Raw genomic sequence first — 25,089 nt, 5'->3', positions numbered from 1 at the left:
AGTCCAGACTCTGGAGTCCAGAGAGAACCAAGCCATCATCTAGCAGGCGCGGTAAAACATTTAGTCAAAGGACTCTCTATATGAAACCCTTGAAAATGACTTCTCTTTGTCTTAAAGTGAGACCTTGATTTAAAAACCTGGCACTCAAGCTCACGTCCCACACGGAAGAGCCCTGTATCAACCGTCCATTGACACCCACTCTCTTAGGGCCCTCGTTCTCGTGGAATTCCCGGGCAGGGTGCTGGGTATCATTCTCTCATTCTCTCACCCACATGGCCAATGGCCCTGAGAAGTCAGTGCTACCTGCCCTGTTGCATAGCCAAGGCCACTGTGGTTTGGAAAGATGAGGGATCTTTCCTGGGGCCTCAGAGGTAGGAAGTAGCTGCAAAAATGAGAATTAAGGCCCATAAGACTCTAATCTGTGCTTTTTCAACTACCCTAAGCCAGAGGCTGGCCCAGCCCCAGCCCCGGCTTTTTGGAGCCCAGAACTCTGCCCTGCCCAGCTCTACACACTCTTGGCCCCAAGCCCAACTCCATCTTTCAGACCACCCTCCGGGATTGCTGGGGGTATCTTCCTTCTCCCGTGACCCCCATCACTGTACACTGCTTGCCCTCCTACGACTCATGTCAGTCAGTATTATGGAACCCCATTTATAGGTAGCTGGATGTATTTTAATGGCTCCCTGTGTCCAGGGCCTCCCCTCTGCCCACACTCACTCCCTTGGTGACCTCGGCCAGTCCCAAGGCTTTAAATACTCTGTGATGAGTCCCAAAGCCACACACCAGCCCAGCCTCTGCACTGACATCAAGCTGCTACCGAGACCTCTACACCTGGATGTCAGAAGGCATCTCCAAGTCACCATATTCAAAAGCAAACTTGTGATTTCTGCCCCCAAATTCTGCTCTCCCCCAGCATCCCACCTCAGTAAGTGATGCCACCACTCACCTGGGCCCTCAGAGGAGACACTGTGGAGTCCATCGCGATATCTCTTCCCCTTATCTCCCATATCTTTGCCATCCTGTCACTCCAGAATATATACAGAATCAGACTGTGTACGGAATCAGAATATATACAGAAACAGGCCCCTCCCACCCCCCTGACCTGAGCCACCCTCATCTCTCCAGCCTCACAGCTGGTTTCCCTGTTGTTCCCAGCCTGACCCTACACTCCACATGGCCAAGTGATCCTTTGAAATGTAAGTTAGGTTGTGGCAGTCCCCTGCTCAGAATCTGCAGTGCTTTCCCACCAGACTTAGAATGAAATCCCCATTTTGACCGCAGCCTACCGGGCCCTCCCTGACCCGGGTGCCTCTCTGATGTCTTCCCTGACCCTCCTTTCCTTGCTTAGAATGAAATCCCCATTTTGACTGCAGCCTACCGGGCCCTCCCTGACCCGGGTGCCTCTCTGATGTCATTCCTGACCCTCCTTTCCTTGCTTACTCTATACCAGCCTCATTGGTCTCCTTATCAGTCCTGGAACATCCCAGCATCTTTCAATTGTTCAGATTTCTTCTGCCCAGAAGGCTCTTTCCCCAGGTCTTTGCTGACTTCCTATGGCTCCTTTCATGTCTCTGCCTGAATGTCACCTTGGAGAGAAGGTCATCCATGCAAAATATTGCCCCAGGACTCTCTCTGTCCCTTATCCTGTATTGGTTTTCTTCATATCATATTCACTCCCAGACCTTATGTGACAGATTTCTTCCCGTGCCTGATGTCTTCACTCAGCAGCGCCGGGAGGCCTAGAACATCAGTCCCCCATGTCTCACGCCTTCTCTGCACGTTCTCCGCTCCACCTCCACTGTCCGTCTCAGGGCTCACTCTCAAAAAATGTTTATGGTGTCAGTGTTGAAACCTCTGTTTGTGGTAAAACTAGGGTTACATTTTTAAAGAGATGTGTATAATTACAGGCAATTTGGAGGCCTGGCCCCCAGGCCCTAATTCAGGGACTGACCCATTGGCCAGATGTCAGATGTATGCTCTGTGTCAGTGCTTGGCCAGACCCTGAGGACTCACAGATAAATAATACATGCTCCTTAGGATATGACTGGACTCAGAAGTGAGGAATTTTCTTTCTGGCCCCATGTGAGTGGACCTCCAGTTAACAGCAGGGTTTCTTAATCATGGGCTACCACCTCATGCACAATTAAAGGTATAGTTCCAGGTTACAGTGACAGAAACAGTAATAACAGCCATGGAAACTAGCACTGATTGAGCCCATCTATAGTCTCAGCCCTGTGATGAGTGCTGGTGATGCTGTGGGTGGTGAATCAAGCACAGGCCCTGCCTTCCAGGGGTTCACACTCTGGTGAAGCATAAATAACTATGTCGAGGGTGGTGATCTACAGGTGGAAAAACTGAGGTCCAGAGAGGGAAAAGTCGTGCAAATTAGTGATGTCGCCAGAGAGCAGGGGGTAGAGGAATGAGAGGCAGCTGAGGGGAGTGGGACCCCCATTAACAGCACCAGGCTCTGTGCTTCATTTAGAGCCTCATTTTCATCTCCCCACAACCCTAAAGAGGATGCGTTATTATCCTCCTTTTACAGATGGGAAAACTGAGTTCCTGAAGACAAAAACTTGGGCTCCTTCCTGGAACTTGCCTCATATGGGGGCCAAGGGAGAGTCAAAGTAAGAAGAGAAAGCAGGGACTTCCCTGATGGTCCAGTGGTTAAGACGTCACCTTCCAGTGCAGGGGCATGGGTTCAATCCCTGGTCAGAGAGTTAAGATCCCACATGCTTTACGACCAAAAAACCCCCAAACAAACAGAAAACAAAAACAAGGTAAAACAGAAGCAATACTGTAACAAATTCAATAAAGACTTTCAAACGGTCCACATCAAAAAAAAAGTCTTTAAAAAGACAAAAAGAAGAGAAAGTAGACAGGGCCCCCGGGGAGAGGTAAGAGACGCAGGGGGAGGGGCGGCGGGCAGGAAAAGCAGACTTGCCCTATATCAGCCATTCAGCCTGAGTCTGACTGAGGGAAGCGGGGGCATGGTGCATTGGCCTCCTCATCCAGAGTCTCAAGGGCCCAGGACTGGCTTACATCTGTGTCCTGCACAGGCTGGGAACACAAAGCTTAAGGGGGCCTGCAAGCCTTGTGAAGGCTACTAGCAGAAAGAAACCCTCGGGGCTTCCAGAGCATCCCAGAGGGAGCCCACCCAGCCTGTGGAATCAGAGTGTGTGTGTATGGGAATGAAATCATGGAAGATTTCCTGGAGGAGGCTCTGTAGAAGCTGTATCTTGAAGAATAAGCATTCCTGGAAGACAAAGATACGCAGCTAAACAGACAGGAGCTTAGAAATTCAGGCAGCCTCATCAGGATACCCACCACTCCACCTGCACTTCTGTCAGCTCCCGGTCCCTGGACAATCGTCTCATTCTGCTACCACTTCCTTTATTGTTTTTTTCCTGCTCCCATGGCCTTCACTCACAAGGGGAGATCTTTGCCTCCTACTTCTCTGAGGCCTTTGGTGTGAAATTCTTCAACCTTCTGCCCTGTTCCAACCCAGACTAGATACGCCAAACTGACTTCCGCATCGTCAGCCCCAGTCTCAACCAATGGGGGATCAATCTTCCATTTCCAAGCTGGTCCCTCCTCTTGGACACTCTCCCATCATATTCTTCAGGGCCTTGATCCATCAGGCTCCCCCTCTCCTCCATCCTCAGCCTCTCCCTCTTCTTTGGCTCCTTCCTTCAGTGTAAAATCAGGCTCAAGTGCCTTCTACCCTAGCACATCACTCAAGCCATCAAGGGAATAACAAATACAACAACTTGACCCTAAGATTGAAAACATTGACATACATCTTCTTATGGGTTTTCCAAAGAGCATCTGTGCTTTCCGAATCAATTCTAATTTCATTACAATTTACTCTATGGAGTAAATAGTAAAATCACTACTTGTATATTTTAATAAGATCCATCCTCTGGGCTACCTTTGAAAGACACCTTTAACATTAGGAGGCAGACCCACGGAGGTGAGGTGTTCTCAGTGAATGAGCACATGCAGTGGCCTGGATGCAGGCACTCCCTCCCCGTCTACCCCGGTTCACACAGTCATGTATTCATCCAGCAGATTCAACCTTCACCAAAGACTCATGTTTTGTTGAAAATTGCTTCAAGTATTTTGCAAAATAATGTGTTTTCACGAATGTCATCATACATTGAGCAAAAACACAACCAAAACTAAATAAATAAAAAAATAAAAATGGCCAAATCATTAATACTTACGTTTTCATACAACTCAAGGGTAAAAATTCAAGTTAACTTAATTCATTAAACCAGTTGTTTGTCTTTAGGCTCATTAAATGTGCTGTTAGATGATGTCTTTCAAGGAAGGCACCTTGCCAGCTTGGATGCCTCTTGTGATCACAAATTAGATTCTGCCATTTGTATACTGTATATACTCAGCAAGTTCTCTTCTAGTTTGTTGACTTTATCTTCCAAGTATATTCTAAGGCTGGCCATAAAAGAAGTATTGAAAAAATTTGTATTTGCCTCTTTGATTTAGATATGAATTTTAGATGTTAGAATTTAATTTTAAAATTATGTGAGTTATGCCATCCTCACCCCCACTAAATTGTGAGCTCCAGAAAATTGAGACAGTATCTGATTCATTTCTGGAACCCAAGTCTGCACTTAGCACAGGATCTGGTCCTGTATCGGTTGGTAATTGCAACAATAATACTATAAACAAGCTGTCCAAAACTTAGTGGTTTAAAATAGCAAGCATTTATTCCCCTGCTAATGAGACTGCAGGTCAACTCCAGCTTGGCAGTTTAGTCCGGATTTAGGTGGGTAGATCTGCTCAGGTTGAAGGTCATCTGGGTGAGCTCCAGGCTGCAGGTTGGGTTCAGCTCTGGTCCATGTGTGGCAGGATGAAGGTACAGTGGTTTTCTACAGCTGTTCTTCTTGTGGCAATCACCAGAAATCAAGTTCCTTTAAGTCTGTTGCCTGCATCACATCTACCAACTTTCCATTGGCCAAATCAAGTCACATACCATGCCCAGTGTCAATGAAAGGAGGAAGTCCCCTCACTGCAAAAGTACATGGCATAAAGAAGAATTAACACCAATCCCCCTCAAATTCTTCCCAAAAATTGAAGAGGAGGGAATACGTCAAAACTCATTCTGTGAGGTCAGCTTTACTCTGCTACCAAAGCCAGACAAAGACACTGAAAAAAAAAATATTGACCAATATCCCTGATGAATGTTGATGCAAAAATCCTCAAAAACAAAGAAACAAAAAAACAAAAAACTAGCAAACAGAGTTCAACAGCACATTGAAAGGATTATGTGGCTTGACCAACTGGGATGTATTCCTGGAATGCAAGGATGGCTTAACATATGAAAAGTAATCAACGTAATATACCATATTAACAGAATGAAGGGGAAAAAATCCACATCATCTTGATTGATGCAGAAAAACATTTAACAAAATGCAACACCCTTTTGTGATAAAACACTCAACATATGGAAAACCCTAAAAACTCAACCAAAAGAAAACCTGTTAGAACTAATAAACAAATTCAGTAAAGTTGTAGGATACAAAATCAATATACAAAAGTCAGTTGTATTTCTATACAGTAACTACCATATGATCCAGTGGTTCCACTTCTGGGTAAGGACTCAAAAGAATTGAAAGCAGCAGCTCAAACAGATATTTGTACATCATTCACAATAGCCAAAAGGTGGTAGCATCCCAAGTGTTCATCAATGGATGAAGGGATAAACAAATGTGGTACATATATACAATGGAATATTACTCAACCTTAAAAAGGAAGGAAATCCTGACATGTGGAACATCATGGAAGAACCTTGAGAACAATACGGTAAGTGAAATAAAGCAGTCACAAAAGGACAAATATTATATGATTCTATATTATAAGTTACCTAGTGTAGTCAAGTTCTTAGAGAGAAAGTAGAATGATGGTTTCTAAGGGCTGGGGAAGAGGGGTTGGGGAGTCATTATTTAATGACCACAGAGTTTCAATTTTGCAAGATGAAAAGAGCTCTGGAGCTGGGGGCTGGCGATGGCTACATAACAATGTGAATGTACTTAGTGCCACTGAACTGGACACTTAAAAATGGTTAAGATGGTAAATTTTATGTTATGTATATTTAACCAAAATAAAAATAGATAAAATTTTAAAGTGCACATCAAAAAGCATGGACGCATAATCCTATTACAAGGGAATGAAGAATTGGGTCCAATAGCTTAATCCATCCCAATACCCAGTTAATATTGACTAAGCGAAAGAATGTGTGAACTGTCTACTCAGTCAAAGTGACAGAAGCACTAGTGGAAAGAGCACTGGACTTGAAATCAGACAGACCTGAGGAAAAGTCCCATGTCTGCCACTGGCTTGCGTGACCTTGGCCAAGTCCCTTCCCTTCTCTGTACTTCAGGTTTTTCCTCTATACAATAAGGATGTTGGGCCAGACCAGTGTTAAGCTCCAATTTCTCCTGACCTCTGAACTCATTCACCCATTCAAAAAATATTTAACTTGTCACATGCAGGGTGCTGGGTTAGATCCTGGGGGTAGGGCAAGGATTTTCAGCACAACCTCCTAACTTGACTCCTAGTTCATGGTAAAAGTTGAAGCTCTCAGATGAAATCTCCCTGAACTTCCAAATACCATACCTACATACCCACCTACCCCGTCCTCTGGGTATAACCCTTGCTCCACTTGAGTGTCTGCCCCACCTGCATTCAAGCCATTCCTGCTACTGGACTTCAGAGCCTCTCCCCTCCCACCTTCACAGAAATTCATGTGATCAATTTCTTTTCTCTCAATAGTTCCGTCTCAACCAGATCATGAGCATCAATATTAAGGCATGTTTATGTCTTTTGTACCTTAAAAATAAAATCCTCTCCTTGACCCAATATCCCCTTCCAGCTGCCAACTCATTTCTCTTCTGCCCTTCTGTTGCAGTCAGATTTCTTGGCTACAAGTGACAGAAGCCAGCCCTTGCTGGTTTAAACAAAAATGGAACTGATTAAATGGGTATTGAGACACATGTCCACAAAAAGACTAGTACACAAATGTTCACAGCAGCCTTATTGATAACAGTCAAAACTGGACACAACTTAAATAGTCACCAACAGGTGAGTGCATGAACAGGTGAGTGTGGTATGTTAATGAGTAGAACACTAGTCGGCGACAAAAAGGAATGAACTACTGGTAAACATATGCCAACATGCACAAACATTAAAAAGCATTAAGCTGAAGAAAAAAAGCCAGACACAATACTGATTGAATTTGTGTACAATTCTAAAACAGAAAACTAATCTATAGATATAGAAACGTCTCTGGGACCAGGGGTGGGGGGAAACAAGACCACGGAGGGGCACAAGGAAATTTTGGGGGGTGATGCAAGTGTTCTAAATCTTGATTAGAGTAGTGGATACACTGGCATATACATTTTTTAAAACTCATTGAACTGTACTTCAAGCTCATTTTTAGTACATAAACTACCATACCTAAAGTTGACTTTAAAAGTTACAGAACTTGGGTCTGCTTCTATAACCACCATCACCACCATGGCCCTTTCTTTTGATGCCACGGTGAGCCCCACTCACACCACTCTCACCAACAAGCCCTGCTGGTCCACTAGCCAAGGAGCTCTTCCTTTCATGACCACCGCTGCTCTCAGAAAACATTCCTCTGTGTCCTTCCTCTTGTGCTTCACTAACTCCTGATTCCAAGTGATGCTTCTGGTTGGCAAGCCCTGTCCTTTGCTCATCCCAGCTCAAGGCCAGCTGGGAAGACAAGTATCTGGCACCTTCCTCATATCAGTGGGAGGCAGGCTCTGCTTCTCAGCAAGATTCATAGGTAGGGAGCTCCCCACAGGGCAGTGAGGTGGTTACTGGACAACCAAAAGGAATGACAGTTGTCGATGCCTACAGCTCCCACAAACTTCTCCAGAGTGGTTTCCACCTCCCAGCTCCGCCCTCCACTGCAATCTGGCTTATGTGGCCCCCATCACCCTCCCAAACATGGATTACTAAGGTCACCAGTAGCCTCCCCATCACTTAGCCTAACAGACATGTCCCTTGTTGGCCACTCTTTCCTTCTCAACAAGCATTAGTGTCACCTGACTTTCCTTCTACTCTTCCTGCTTTGTTTGCTTTGCAAGATCACCCCTCTCTACCCAACCTTTAAGTGCTGTAGCTCCTCAAGACTCAATCTAAAGGCCTCTTCTCTCCTCCATTCTGCCTTCGTTGGTGACCATATTTATCTCTCTGGCCCAGCATCAGACCTATTTGACATCCGCACGTGTATGTCTCTAAGGCAATAAGGCACACCTGTCTCTTCAACTCTAAACCAACTGAGAGAAAGACATGGGAATCATGTCGGTGAAGATAAAAATGGCAGCTTTAGCGCTAGTGAATCCAGATGGGAAATGTTGCTTGAATACATAGCCACAACTCTGCTTCCTAAAACTTACCCTGACTCTGGCCCTTGGGGTGACCCACCCAGGGGGGAATTTGGATCAGCTGAGCAAACACAATTCTGCAGAATCACATCTTTACACTGAGCCACAATAACGGGAGCAAAGAGGGTCTGACTTCCAGATAACCTCTAGAGGCAGGCGGGACCCTGTCCCCATGTGCTGTCCACGCGAAAGAGGGAGCAGAGCAGAACACAGCCATCCCCAGGTGGAGCCCGGCGAGAAAGAGGTGGCAGGGTCATGCCTGGTCGTTGTCATCTCTCTAACAGATCAGTCACTACCTACTTCTTTATGAGGGAGGAAGCAGAAGCGGAGGGAGGTTTTCTTCCTGACTCTTCCAGAAGGTTGGGGGCTCCATGGAGTAGGAACACCGGGGAGAGAGGTCGGTTGTCCCCACAAATGTGTCCAGAATCAAACTCATGATCTTCTTCCTCAATCTCAGTTATCTTCCAAGATCCTCTCTCTCAGCGATGGTGCACAGCCCTCCAGACGTCCATGCCAGGAGTCAGCAGTAGGGTCATCTTACTCACTGACCATGTTTCGCCCCCTTTACCCCTCAGTATTTTGGGCTCATCCATTCCCCTCCATTGCCACAGTCGCTGTTTAGCTGAAGCAACTCATTCGGTTGCTTCATCGCCTCCCAACCAGTTTCCCCGTATCTAGTCAAACCCTTCACTCTGTCTTCATGCTTAAACCAGAGTGGTCTCCAAAAGCAACTCTGAGCGTGTCATTCACCCTGCATGATACCCTCCAGCCCCTTTCCATGCCCTTAAGATAAAGACCGAAACCTCTGGTGTGAATAAGGTGCTGTAAGGACTGGGCCCATCCTCCCTGCAGCCTCTTCTCCTCCCTCTCCTTCTCTGGTTTGGCCAAGATCCCCTTTCATGTCCTCAGATACGCCCCATCTCTTCTCACCACCAGCTCTGCACACATCATTGTACCCGTCAGGATGCCCCCCTTTCTCTCCCCTCTTCTTCATTCTTGGCTGCCTTCAAATCTCACCTCAAGTACCTTCCACTGGGCAATCACCTCTGACAATCCTTCTCTTCCGCCAAAACCAGGTCACCTCCTTAATCATAGGCCTTCATAGGTCCTCGTTCTTATCTTCAGGGCCCATCTAGACGGTGCCACTAGTCACTATGTGTGGGTTGATTAATGTTGGTCACTCTCACTTTTCCTATGCAATGTGACCCTGGGGATGAGCCTCCCGGTCCACCATTTTATCTCCATCATCTACCACATCAAAAGGCAGAGGGTGGGCCTTGGTTAATGCTTGTTGAGTGAATGACTGAATGCACCCTCTGCCTGTCTCATCTCTTCTGGACCAAGAACCTGCTGGAGTATCTCTGTCCCCTTTCCCTTTGTCTCTTTGGTTCTCTACTGGTTCTTGTCTCTCTGTCTCTGTTCGTCTATATCTCTCTATCTTTCTCTCTCTTCCTCCTCTACCCTCCTTCAATCCAGTCCACTATTTCTCTTTCTTTGCTTCTCTCCCTTCCCTCCTTCTTCCCAGAGTCCTAACAGCTTTGCCAAAAATTCCTCCGCCAAAAACTTTTGCAGCCACAGCGCCACCTAGAGTCCATCTGTGAGATGGGCCAAGCCTAGAGCAGTTGACCACGGGTCCAGCCCAGCCCAGCTCTGCCATGGCGAACTCTATCCGGTGTTCCGGGCACATTTGGGGTTCTCACACTTCATTTTTCTGGCTGTGAGGCCATACCATTCATCCAACCCCCTAAGTGCCTAGTGGAGACTTTAAGAGAGAAAACTACAACCCCACTTCCACCAATGGACAGATCATCCAAAATGAAAATAAATAAGGAAACACAAGCTTTAAATGACACATTAAGCAAGATGGACTTAACTGATATTTATAGGACATTCCATCCAAAAACAACAGAATACACCTTCTCAAGTGCTCATGGAACATTCTCCAGGATAGATCATATCTTGGGTCACAAATCAAGCCTTGGTAAATTTAAGAAGATTGAAATTGTATCAAGTATCTTTCCTGACCACAATGCTATGAGACTAGATATCAATCACAGGAAAAAAAATCTGTAAAAAATACAAACACATAGAGGCTAAACAATATACTACTAAATAACCAAGAGATCACTGAAGAAATCAAAGAGGAAGTCAAAAAATACCTAGAAACAAATGACAATGAAAACACGACGACCCAAAACCTATGGGATGCAGCAAAAGCAACTCTAAGAGGGAAGTTTATAGCAACATAATCCTACCTCAAGAAAAAAGAAACATTTCAAATAAACAACCTAACCTTACACATAAAGCAACTAGAGAAAGAAGAAGACCAACAACAACAAAAAAAAACCCCAAAATTAGCAGAAAGAAAGAAATCATAAAGATCAGATAAGAAATAAATGAAAAAGAAATGAAGGAAACAACAGCAAAGATCAATAAAACTAAAAGCTGGTTCTTTGAGAAGATAAACAAAATTGATAAACCATTAGCCAGACTCATCAAGAAAAAAAGGGAGAAGACTCAATAGAATTAGAAATGAAAAAGAAATAACAACTGACACTGCAGAAATACAAAGGATCATGACTGATTACTACAAGCAACTCTATGCCAATAAAATGGACAACCTGGAAGAAAGGGACCAATTCTTAGGAAAGCAAAACTTCCGAGACTGAACCAGGAAGAAATAGAAAATATAAACAGACCAATCACAATTGAAACTCTGATTAAAAATCTTCCAACAAGCAAAAGCCCAGGACCAGATGGCTTCACAGGTGAATTCTATCAAACATTTAGAGAAGAGTTAACACCTATCCTTCTCCAACTCTTCCAAAATATAGCAGAGGGAGGAACACTCCCAAACTCATTCTACGAAACCACCACCACCCCGATACCAAAACCAGACAAAGATGTCACACACACAAAAAAAACTACAGGCCAATATCACTGATGAACATAGATGCAAAAATCCTCAACAAAATACTAGCAAACAGAATCCAACAGCACATTAATAGGATCATACACCATGATCAAGTGGTGTTTATCCCAGGAATGCAAGGATTCTTCAATATATGCAAATCAATCAATGTGATAAACCATATTAACAGACTGAAGGAGAAAAACCATATGATCATCTCAATAGATACAGAAAAAGCTTTCGACAAAATTCAACACCCATTTATGATAAAAGAAAAACCCTCCAGAAAGCAGGCATAGAGGGAACTTACCTCAAAATAGTAAAGGCCATATATGACAAACTCACAGCCAACATCATTCTTAATGGTGAAAAACTGAAACCTTTTCCTCTAAGATCAGGAACAAGACAAGGTTGCCCACTCTCACCACGATTATTCAACATAGTTTTGGAAGTTTTAGCTGCAGCAATTAGAGGGAAAAAAATAAAAGGAATCAAAATTGGAAAAGAAAAAATAAAGCTGTCACTGTTTGCAGATGACATGATACTATACATAGAGAATCCTAAAGATGCAACCAGAAAACTACTAGAGCTAATCAATGAATTTGGTAAAGTAGCAGGATACAAAATTAATGCACAGAAATCTCCGCCATTCCTATACACTAATGATGAAAAATCTGAAAGAGAAATTAAGGAAACACTCCCATTTACATTTGCAGTAAAAAGAATAAAATACCTAGAAATAAACCTACCTAAGGAGACAAAAGACCTGTATGCAGAAAACTATAAGACACTGATGAAAGAAATTAAAGATGATACAAACAGACAGAGAGATATAGCATGTTCTTGGATTGGAAGAATCAACATTGTGAAAATGACTATACTACCCAAAGCAATCTACAGATTCAGTGCAACCCCTATCAAACGACCAATGGCATTTTTTACAGAACTAGAACAAAAAATTTTACAATTTGTATGGAAATACAAAAGACCCTGAATAGCCAAAACAATCTTAAGAAAGAAAAACAGAGACAAAGGAATCAGGCTCCTGGAGTTCAGACTATACTACAAAGCTACAGTAATCAAGACAGTATGGTACTGGCACAAAAACAGAAATATAGATCAATGGAACAGGATAGAAAGCCCAGAGATAAACCCACGCACATATGGTCACCTTATTTTGATAAAGGAGGCAAGAATATACAATCGAGAAAAGACAGCCTCTTCAATAAGTGGTGCTGGGAAAACCAGACAGCTACATGTAACACAATGAAATTAAAACACTCCCTAACACCACACACAAAAATAAACTCAGAATAGATTAAAGACCTAAATGTAAGTCCAGACACTGTAAATCTCTTAGAGGAAAACATAGGCAGAACACTCTATGACATAAATCACAGCAAGATCCTTTTTGACTCACCTCCTAGAGAAATGGAAATAAAAACAAAAATAAATGAATGGGACTTAAAAGCTTTTGCACAGCAAAGGAAACCATAAAAAAGACCAAAGACAACCCTCAGAATGGGAGAAAATATTTGCAAATGAAGCAACTGACAAAGGATTAATCTCCAAAATTTACAAGCAGCTCATGCAGCTCAATATCGAAAAAAACAGGGCTTCTCTGGTGGCGCAGTGGTTGAGAGTCTGCCTGCCGTTTCAGGAGACAAGGGTTCGTGCCCCTGTCCAGGAATATCCCACATGCCGCAGAGCAGTTAGGCCCGTGAGCAATGGCCGCTGAGCCTGAACGTCCGGAGCCTGTGCTCTACAACGGGAGAGGCCCCAACAGTGAGAGGCCCACGTACCGCAAAAAAAAACCCAAAAACAGCCCAATCCAAAAATGGGCAGAAGACCTAAATAGACATTTCTCCAAAGAAGATATACAGATTGCCAACAAACACATGAAAGGATGCTCAACATCACTAATCATTAGAGAAACGCAAATCAAAACTACAACGAGGTATCACCTCACACCAGCCAGAATGACCATCATCAAAAAATCTACAAACAATAAAAACTGGAGAGGGTGTGGAGAAAAGGGAACCTTCCTGCACTGTTGGTGGGAATGTAGATTGATACAGCCACTATGCAGAACAGTATGGAGGTTCCTTAAAAAACTAAAAATGGACTAGTATACGACCCAGCAATCCAACTACTGGACATATACCCTGAGAAAACCATAAGTCAAAAAGAGTTATGTACCACAATGTTCATTGCAGCTCTATTTACAATGGCCAGGACATGGAAACAACCTAAGTGTCCATTGACAGATGAATGGATGAAGATGTGGCACATATATACAATGGAATTTTACTCAGCCATAAAAAGAAACGAAATTGAGTTATTTGTAGTGAGGTGGATGGACCTAGAGTCTGTCACACAGAGCGAAGTAAGTCAGAAAGAGAAAAACAAATACTGCATGCTAGCACATATATATGGAATCTAAAAAGATGGTTCTGAAGAACCTAGGGGCAGGACAGGAATAAAGATGCAGACGTAGAGAATGGACTTGAGGACACGGTGAGGGGGAAGGGTTAGCTGGGCTGAAGTGAGAGTGGCATGGACATAAATACACTACCAGATGTAAAATAGATAGCTAGTGGGAAGCAGCCGCATAGCACAGGGAGGTCAGCTCAAAGCTTTGTGACCACCTAGAAGGGTGGATTAGGGAGGGTGGGAGGGAGATGTAAGAGCGAGGAGTAATGGTGGTATATGTTTATGTGTAGCTGATTCACTTTGTTACAAAGCAGAAAATAACACACCATCGTAAAACAATTATACTCCAATAAAGATGTTAAAAATATAAAATAAAAAAGATAGAAAACTACAGCATATGGGAGAGTAGTAGATGTAGTTCAAAGTGGTATCTTCCCCTAACCTTTGATCTGTCTTTCCCTTCCCCTCTCCAGCTGTATTCCTCTCTGCTCGACATTATCTTTAATTTCAATTGTTATTAAAATATAGCAAATAGTTCATCAGCAACAACATTATTTAGGTGCCCGTGCAGGGTTCCTCTACCAGAGGAACTTGTAGGGCTACTGGGGAAACGATGTGAATGGAAGCAAGTCTTTCACTTATACTCAGCTGCCATTTCTTCTTCTCTGAAAACACAGGCATTCTTCTGGAAGTTTGGACCAAGTCCTTTAAAAAGTATTCCAGGGCTTCCCTGGTGGCGCAGTGGTTGAGAGTCCGCCTGCCGATGCGGGGGACACGGGTTCGTGCCACGGTCGGGGAAGATCCCACATGCCGCGGAGCGGCTGAGCCCGTGAGCCATGGCCGCTGAGCCTGCGCGTCCGGAGCCTGTGCTCCGCAGCGGGAGAGGCCACAACAGTGAGAGGCCGCGTACCGGAAAAAAAAAAAAAAATCAAAAAGTATTCCAATAATCCCATCATGTGTACGGAGTTTTATATACAAAGATTCTTTGTGCATCATTGTGCATAAAAGCAAATAGGTAGAAACAACCTACCCCCCCAACGATAGAAAACTGGCTAAGTAAATCATGGTACATCCTCGTGTCTGAATAGTATGCATTACTAAAAATAATGCAAATCAGTGCTTTATCATAATGTGAGGACATACTTCTAAGCCATTTTGGGGTAAAGAAACAGATTACGACATGTGTAGGAAGTATTATCTCAACTATCTAAAATATATACATGGGGAAAGATTATGAGAGAAGACTGAAATATTCCTAGAGGTTGTTCTGGGAGATCCTTTTTTTACCCTTTTCTTTATTTCCTAAAGTCTAAAGAGCTTGGTTTATTATTTATTTATTTAGTATTTGGAATAAACCCCCCAATTTACCAGAATAATCTTAGAGAAAAGAAAAATGGGAAAAAAGAGTAAATCTGGATAAAAATGATTCTCTGAATAGTCTATAAGAGTCCTCATCAGAGACTGGGGAGTCTCTGAAATATTTCTTCTCAACAGCCAGTGTTCTGAGGTCTCTAAGGTCTACCAGATTCAAGGTCAAGAAACCTGGGTCAGTCTGCCCTCTGCCATGGGCTCAGCCAGCATTGCCTGGGTGCTTAGCAATATGGTTGGATCTTAGCAACAGGGATCATATCTCAGACATGGTGCCTGCTGCAGAGCACCACGGTCTGTTGAGGGGAGCAAGGCAGACACAGGAGACTATAGTGTGGAAGCTGTTACCCCAGGATAAATTCCAACTGGATCGAAGACTTAAATGTAAAAACTAAAAGTACTATAAGAGGCATAGAAGGAGAATGATTTTATAGTCTCAGAACAGGGATGAACTTTCTAAATATGATAAAACTGAGAAACCACTAATGAAGAAAATTGATAAATTTGACTTTATGAAAATATAAATTTTATTCATGACCAAAACACTCAATAGAAATATCAATAGGATTTTTTTGAACTATACAAACCCCAAAGTTCATTTGGAAAAGTAAACATGCAAAACTATTCATAATGTAATATTAAAGGGCAAATAATCAACTGGGGGAAATACTTTCAACTTGTATCACAGGCAAAAGTAAATTTCCTTTAAAATATAAGCTCAGAAAATCAATTATAGAGATCAACACCCCACCCTACCCTCCAAAACAAGCAAAGGATAAACGAAATAATTCCTAGGAAAGGAAATATTCCGTAAATTTCTTTTAAACCTGTGAAAAAAAAATTCATGATCATAATTAAATTAATGCACATCGAGACTTCCCTAAGATTTTTTTTTCACCTATCAGACTGGTCATGATCAAAATGTTTGATAATATACTCTGTTGACAAAGATAGATGGAAGCCAACAGCCCACATTGCTAGGGTCGGGTGGGGAGCAGGGAATGTTAACTGGTTCAGCTCCCTTAGTGGGCAGTTTGGAAACATCAAAGTAATCTGCATCTACCCTGTGTCCCAGCAACTCCACCTCTAGGGTTTATTCTGCAGATGCAATTATACACAAGCATGTGTGCACAGAAATTGTTCATTATAATAGTAAAGATTTAGAAACGAAGTAAATGTTAATCAATAGGGGATGGTTAAATACACTGAGGTATATTCATCAATGTTATTCTCCGGCATGGAAAAGAATAAGAATGTTCTCTAGGAGATACTATGGAATAATCTGCAAGATACATTGTTAGGTGAAAAAGACAAGGTACAGAAAGAACCCAGTGTTGAGCTTTTGTGTGTTGAAAAGGAATGGAGGAAGACCATGGATACACATTCATTTAAAAATGCATAAAATATCTCTAGAAAGGGGAATAAGAAATTGGTGACAATAGGTTCTCTAGGCAGGGGTGGCTGGGTGGGTGCAGACGGGTGGCATGGAACTTTTCCCTGAGTACCCTTTTGTAACTTCTGAAGCTGGAGTCATGGGAATGCATTACATTTTTAAAATCCATGTATCATTCTGGGGCAGAATATTCAATTATTTTGGGAAAACACTAGCACTAGCCATTTAGTAACATCTTATAAAGCAAATACTCCCAATTCCTTTTGTGGGGAACGTCTAAGTAGCTTGAAGTAGATATTTGGTCATGTCAGTTGTCACAAGTGTTATGGTGAGTGCTGTGTTTCTGTAGATTTTATTGTCCTTTTTTTAAAAAACAAAAAGATAGATAGAAAAAATGGTTAATATTTCTTTGCTTTGTATGAGTTAGACTTCATTGTGCTTGTGTGCGTGTATATTCTTATTCGATAATAGTTGGCTAGATAGTCTAAGCTAAAAACAGAGAGGTCCAGATGTGATACTCGCAGGACCAGTGGTAACGATCATCCGGGCTGGCTTAGACAGAGCTCAAGCTGAACTAATTACGGATGTCCTCCACAGGCTACTTATGCTAAATGACCCAGGCTCTGGCAAGCATGCTGATCGCTGTTCAGTTGTTGCTTTCTGATATGATTGTCTTTGGGGCACTTAGGACCAGGCCTCATTGGTGTGAATAAGGCTAGGAAGTGGACATTCCTATTGCCAACCATCCAGGCAGCCATCGAATCTGATACTGGCATCCGATACTCATCAGGCCTTTTGATGTTTGGTCCAAAATTCTAACGAAGACGTCTCAGTGGATTCCTGGTTAGGGACAGGTATTGGCAGGGTGTGAGCTAGCCTCTGCCCTGCAGAGACAGACTAGGAGGTAGGCAGGGAATGCTTTGAAAGTGATCTTAGAATGGATATAGACCTTAGGGCTCTAATTGAAGCCACAGTTAGTAGAGATTATGCTATGTTATTCTTCACTGAATGCCCCTCCATCATCTCTGAGTCTTCAATCAAAAGTTGCAGACAATCTCTGATTTTCTTGAGAAATTAAGAGAAGGTTAAGACAGTATGATAAAGGAAAGAGCATGTCTATCACTTCCTAGAGCCAAGAGCACATCCTAACAGAGCACTGTGGGTCTGAAGCATGATTGCCTCTGGTCCCCATGTGGCGGCATCACATGAGACCCAAACAGAAGAGCTGGGGTCACAGAAGAACCAAGACTACATCTGTCCACGTTGTGCCCACATTCAGGTCTCTAACACTACCCTCCACTAAAAAGAATCAGTATATTTTAGAGAACAGGTGGTTCTATGTCCTGAAGAAAAAAGGGAAAGTACGGGTGGATATGGGGCTCCCTGCTTTTGCCAGAAAACAGCATTGTTTCTGGATAAAGGATATCAGTGTAGTATTAAAAAGATAAGGGGCCAGCTTCAAGAGCCTTCCACTGGCAATGTTGTGATCAACCGATCTTCAAAAAGAAGGGAGGCAAGAAGAGGAAGAAATACAGTTTATTAGAACGAGGTAAGTTAACGAAAGGCTGTGAATTCATGACGCTTTAAAAAGTCAGTATAAAGTACACAAAAAGGTGGCTGTAGTTAAAATGTGAATGTAATGAGTTCTATTCATTTCTATCATTTCAATAAGTTGGAGAATATTTACATATGGACATTTTATCTTTCTAGTAAATAAATGTCTTTATAAAGCTTTGTCATGTATCTGTTTCTAGCTACATAATCAGGAAAGAAAAATCACAGGGAGCCATGAGTAAGTCAAGAAGCCATGGAAAAGGCAGGGACCGTGTTGAGAACCCAAACAACTAGCCTCACTAACAATCAGATAGAAGACACCACGAGGTGAGCCAGCCCCACTGGCCCGTGGACCTGATAGCAGAACAGAGGGAGCATTCTGCCAGGCGTCCCACGGTGATGGATTAGCTAAAAGTTTTATAGAGGAGAAAAAACATGCAGGCCCAATCCTTCACCTCCTTTGAAACCTCTATTTGACCCCACTAATTATAAGATAATAAAAAGTATCTAGAAGTCTTAAATAACATTCATGGATCAGATCCATATGTCACAATGACAGGACAAGGGGTTATGTAATGCTAACCAAGTAAGAGTTGAAATGTGTAAAGGAGGAGGAGAGACACCGGGTTACAAGAAAACTGAAGACTGTGTGAAAGATCCCAATGTACAGATTCTCCTGATATACCAAGAGAAGATTCAAAAGAAAAAAAAGGAGCCCAGTCTGTCGACCAGCAGCTCTTGTTCAAAGCCTTTGGAAGAAGCAACCACACTCCATGCCCAGTCAAGAGCCAAGATGGCTGGAAACCCAGATCCTAGTCTGAGTCAGTATTACTTTTCTTTTCTATTTGGAAAGTTACTGCAACCCTAGCTAGGTGTCAAAATAAAGTATCTAAGAAACTAGGAAGGTACAAAGTATAGAAATCATGAAGAAGTAAGTTAAGCCACGGAACAGATGCTTTTAGGATGAGGATAAATGCCAACATAGTCACAAGTTTTAATAATTCTGTTTTGTGTATGTTTTACCGGTTTGTCTCATGAGCTTGGAGGACTCAAAAATATATTACAGAATTTGTAATTGCACTTTATGCAAAGAAGTGTGTTTAGTTAAGTTTATAACATGTTTAAATATTTAAGAAAACCTTGTTTTAACATCTTATTATTAGGTGTTTAATAATATATATGTATTTTAATTTTAATACCAGTAGTGGTGGGACTTTTCTCTGCAAGCCCAGACAGCCCCTGCTCATTGTTTCAGTTCTCTAATACTGTGTACAAATTATCCCAAAGCTTAGTGGTTTAAATCAATAATCATTTGATTATATCTTTTGATTTCAGATGTCAGAAATTTAGGCAGGGCAATTCCTCTGTTCCACAGAGTGTCAACTGGGATCACGCACTAGTTTTCCACTAGAGACTGGGCTGGGATGGAGGATCCAAGACACATCCACTCAGATGCCTAGTGTCTTGGCGGGGGGATGGCTAGAGACCTGGACGTAGCTGGGCCCCATCCATAAAGTCTCAGGATCATTCTGCGTGATCTCTCTTATAGGGTAGTCAGACTTATTACATGGCAGGTCAAGGCTCCTGGAGACCAAAGTAGAACCTGTCTGTTCTTTTGAAAACAGGCCTAGCACTGCAATAGTATCACTTGTGCCATACTCCATTGGCCAAGCAGTCACAGGCCACACCACATTTAAGGAGAGGAGATACAGACTCCATTTCTTTAAAGAAGCAGGACCAAAGAGCTTGCAGCCATTTTGAATCTGCCTCGATCATTAAATATCCAGGAGATTGTGAAACAGGCGAGTGAGCTAAGAGAATCGCACGTAGTTTGATAGAGAAGGAAGGTAGTGTAAGTTGATGATCATTATGACGATGGTGATGGTTAACCCTGAGTATTTACTGAGCGCTCCCTATGCCAGGCAACTTTATAAGCTCTTTTTACATTGTTTGTTTTTTCGATTATTGAATCTTTGCAGCAACCCCATGAAGAAGGTTCTATTATTACCCCCAGTTTATAGATTTACAGGTTGGGTAACTTGATCCAGATCATTCTGTGCATAGTAGTGAGGGTAAGATTCTAATCCAGGGCTACACTCTATACACAAAAGAGCCAAAAGAGAGGGAAGCCTACAGAGGTCAACAGGTGTAGATGACAAGGAGACTTTAACCCCCAAAGTAGCTGGCCGATGTTCTGAGGGCGATGGGAGGGCTCTCAGCTGGGCTGTGCCCACATTTGTGTGCGGAGGGTAAAATAGGAGACAGTGAAGGCCAGGAGACCATTGAGGGGACTCGCGCGCTATTCTAGGCGTGAAATAACGAGGCCTGAGCGAGGGCTGAGACCTAGGGGAATGGGTGCGGAGGAAGAGGATTAGGGAGTAATTCAGAATCTGGTGGCCTTTGGGCGTGAGGGAGAGAGTGGAGACAGGACCAGCCCCAGGGGCTAGAGTCTCCACAATCACAGGCAGAGCCCGTGGCAGACACTGTCAGGGAGACTGTGACAGACCTTTCCCTTGTACATTCCCCTGTTGGCGGGGCAGCAGGGCCTTACGCTGGGCTCTCATATACCTTTATGGGCCTTGGGGAGAGTTGGGAGTGGGTGGGAGAGAGGGGAAGCAGCAGGGGAGGCCCCTTTACTGAGGGGCTTTGGAACAGGGGCTGGGACATTCCCCGAGTGGTGGCCCACGGGAGCCTGGCTGCCCAGGCCCAGCCAAGACAGCCTAAGGATGGAGCTGGATTCTGGGTTGTCAGGCCTAGGAGAAGACCTGTTTTCTTGATCAACTCGGAGACACTGAAGCAAAGAATGAGATTGGAGTGAGCAGGAAGCGCGTGCATGGAGGAGGTGTTTTCTAGAACGGCCAGCCTTCTTTCCACCACCTGGCCTTGCTCATCCACAGACCCCATGTGACCTGCATTCTTTTTTTTTTTTTTTTTTTTGCGGTACGCGGGCCTCTCACTGTTGTGGCCTCTCCCGTTGCGGAGCACAGGCTCCGGACGCGCAGGCTCAGCGGCCACGGCTCACGGGCCCAGCCGCTCCGCGGCATGTGGGATCTTCCCGGACCGGGGCACGAACCCGTGTCCCCCGCATCGGCAGGCGGACCCCCAACCGCTGCGCCACCGGGGAAGCCCTGACCTCCATTCTTAAAATGACCGCTGTGGTCATTCAAGGTCCAACTCCAAAGCAGTGTGACACAGTGATGAAAAGCAAAGTCTTCGAAATCAGATAGACCCAGGTCCAAATCTTAGCTCCCGAATTCACTGGCTATGTGGATTTGGGTAAACCACTTAACCTCTCTGAACCTTGGTTTGCTCATATATTAACCTCATAAAATTACTGTGAGGATTCTGTGTGATAAAGTGCATCACATACTTAGCACAGTGTCTAGTGCATAGGAATTACTTAACAATTAGTAGCAAGGAAAACAAAGAAAAAGTCCCACCTCTGCTTTCACTCTTCCCCAGCCCATACTGGCTTCTCCCATCTTTGTATCCAACCATGGAATGACATCCCCTGTCATTTACGTTTCTTGGACTGACTCAGCATCTCTGAGCTCCTCGTCAAAGGAGAGTTAAGTAGCTCACAGTCTGGGACTGAGGCGTGCACTCCCCCGTCCTCTCCACGGGCACAGGCTTGTACTGGTTGGGTGCCCGTAGGAGCGCAATAAAGACTGATTGGGCTAAATGGTCGATTTATGACTTTGCTTTGAACAGGCCTTAGATGATTACCTTTTATGAGGCTTACACTTTAGACTTAAGATGTAAAACAGAAGCTCAGGCTAAAAGGCAAATCATGGGATATTTTATGTGCTCCTCTGGAGCAAAAGTCCACAGCTTTATTGCAGTGGCTATAAAAGAACATGATCGGAAAAGCCTTGATTGAGAAACCCACAGTGGAAAGAACACTGGGTCAGGAGACAGGCAAGCCAGGCTTCCCACCCTGTCCCACACCATCCAGCCAGGTGCCTGCCCTCTCTGACCTCATGTGCAAAACCAGGGCCCCCTGAAGACCCTCCCAGCCCTAACCCTATGTGGTTCCTGAGTCTGCAAGTCTAGGATGTTCTCTTCCCGGTATTTCGTGATTCTAAAATCTTAAGGTTTTCCAATTCTAAAATTCTAATACCCTACAATGCTATGATACCAAAATTCTGAAGTTTTAGATTGTACTCTCTTAAGATTCTATAATAAAGTGTGGTGGTTCACAGCACGGGCCTGGAGTCCTAAGACCTAGGGTTCAAATTTCAACCGCCTGCTTAACAGAGGGCAATTCTGGACAAATTGCTTAACCAGTTTTCTCACCTATATAATGGAGATGAAACTGATGATGTTGTAGAGAGGTTGAAAAGAAACAGCCTCTACAAAGCACTCACAGTAGTTCCTGGCACAGAGAAAACTCTCTGGTAGTCATTATTACTATTCTAACGTTCCATGCACACAATGTCTCAAGAATCTAAAATTCCCCGATCTTAAGAGCCTACTTTCTTGTGATTCTAAGAACCTGTGACTCTTTGGATGTCACTCAGGAGTCTAAATTCCCAGGGACTGGGACTCCTCCATCCCATTCTAGAAGCAGAGCTGTCAGCATAGCCGTGGCCACCAGATGGCGGGCTCGGGTTATGGGTCCCTCCCTAACTCAGTTACGGATCCAGCCCTCAAGTCTTCTCTGGGGCTCTCATGAAGTTCCTTTCTCTGATGGGAACAGAGTAAAGGAAGCAGGAGGGGAAACTGCAATTACTATGTTTTTCTTATCAATCGAAAGATCAACAATGCAAGAATTAAAGGGGACCCGAGCAGGGAGGTGCTTTTATTGTCAAACGAGCTTATCATGATGCCATATAAAAACTTAACTGCTTGGCCTCAAAAGGTAACTGGAGCCAAGGAGCCATATCCCAGGGCGTCAGCACATTACGAGCTTCTCACGAAGGTTACCCACTGCCTGCCCCGCTTTCTGGGAGCCGTGTGGTCCTCCGTGGCCCCAGCTCAGACACCCATTCACCTGGGAGGGCAGGAATTATCATCGCCACGTTTACAGATGAGAAAGCGGAGGCTCTAAGGGGTCAAGGATTAGCCTCAGATTCTTCCGTGGTGAGGCCAGGATTCAAATAGAGAACCTTCTAGAGTGTACTGTGTCCACGAGCTGAGACAGGCACGGGGGTGTGGGGGGTGTGTGTGCGCGGGGTGACACAAGTGGATGCGGACATCTCCCTACCTCACGTACAGGTTAGAGCTGCCACCCCCGCACCCCGTGCCTGCCTGTGAGATTCTGTGCTGGGCACCTGCCCTGCACTACCTCTAACGTGATCCTTTCAACGGCCCTTGGAAGGAGACGTTTACAAACGCCGGGCCCGAGTGCTCAGACAGGTGAAGGGACCTGCCCAAATTATACAGAGATACGAGCCAGGAATCAACCCGAGGTCTCCCCAGGCCAAACTGCCTGCTCTCTCTTCCACCGAAGGCGCTGTCAGAGACTCCGGGCCCTTGGGCGACCTAGGGTGAGGCCCTCCGGGTCTGGCTCACAGGCATCTCCTCGCGGCCGGGGGGCTGTTGCGACAGCGAGGACGAGGCCTGAGCGGCCCAGAGGCGGCCCCGGGTTCGGGGAGGCCAGCCAGGGGCTGCCGGGTGCCCTGGGCGGCACGGCGGCCAATATTGACTTTGGTAAACACCATTTTGCACGGAGCGCGGGGCGAGGGCGGGGGCGCGCTGACCCGGGGGGCGGAGGCAGCGGCTCCGCATTTAGACGAGGCCATTAGCGGCGATCGATGGCCGCGCCGCGCGCTCCGGCCGCTGGGCGCTCCCAAATGAAGGTTAAGTTTGCTCTGCGCCCCAGCGCGGCCGGCCATGGGCCCGCATAATGGCCCCGGCCCAGCCAGCCCCGCGCGCCCAGGTTAAGCGGCGGCCGAGGGGCCGCACTGGCGGGCGGGGGAGGAGCGCGGCGAAGCGGGCAGACCGGCGCCGGAGGGCTGTTGGGGGTCTTTGGGCCCCAAGGTGCCCTGGTCTGGGTCCATGTCCCCTGCCGGGCTCCCGTGCGCTCCGGGCCGGGTGGTGTGATGCGTGCGGTGCCGGGGCCTTTCCTTCCCGGACCCCGCTTGCATGGTTGGTCCGCTGGCGCGGGTGCCAGAGTGCCTGGCTGTGCACCTCACCCCCGCCCCCGCCGGCGTACGCCCAAGCCGGCCAGTCTGGGGAGAAGGAGACGGTGCAGTTCCGGTTCTGCCATCGCCTAGTCTCCGGGGGCAAGTCCTTTCCCTCTCTCAGCCTCAGACTCATCCCAGAAACAGGTGGGACAGGGGGAGCCTGTTCCCGGACCCGCAGGGACGTGTTCACACCGTGTCTGTGCAGAGCTAGGACGAGTGAGGACACAGGTGGGCTGTGTGCATGGACACGGGTGTGGCTGTGCCCCTGGTATGACTGTGACGTGGGCCCAGATGCCGCAGCAGCAGGTCTGAGTGTTCGTTGCTGGGAATCCGCTGGGACCTTTGATGGCTCTGCATTGGGGGCAGCAGCCTCACACCTCACACCACCCTCAGCAGACCAGCACCTCCTGGCTGTTTCATCTGTCAACTCGACCTGCGAGCGTGAGGACACTTGTCATAGCTCATATCTAATGAATGCCCGGAAGTGCCCAGCGCTGCAGTGAAATCACCTTCAATCCTCACATCTATTCTTTTCTGTGCTTTTTAAAAATGAAGAAGCCGAGGCACAGAGAGGGGAAGCAACTTGCCCTTGGTTGCTGTGCGCGGGCCTTCTCTAGTTGCGGCGAGCAGGGGCTACTCTCTTCGTTGCGGTGCATGGGCTTCTCATTCCGGTGGCTTCTCTTGTTGTGGAGCATGGGCTCTAGGCATGTGGGCTTCAGTAGTTGTGGCTCGCAGGCTCAGTAGTTGTGGCTCGCGGGCTCTAGAGTACAGGCTCAGTAGTTGTGGTGCACGGGCTTAGTTGCTCCGCAGCATGTGGGATCTTCCCAGACTAGGGCTCGAACCCCTGTCCCCTGCACTGGCAGGCGGATT

This window comes from Phocoena phocoena, chromosome 1 (assembly GCF_963924675.1).
Source record: "Phocoena phocoena chromosome 1, mPhoPho1.1, whole genome shotgun sequence".
Lineage (NCBI taxonomy): Eukaryota > Metazoa > Chordata > Mammalia > Artiodactyla > Phocoenidae > Phocoena > Phocoena phocoena.
Note: the sequence above shows the minus strand (reverse complement) of the source record.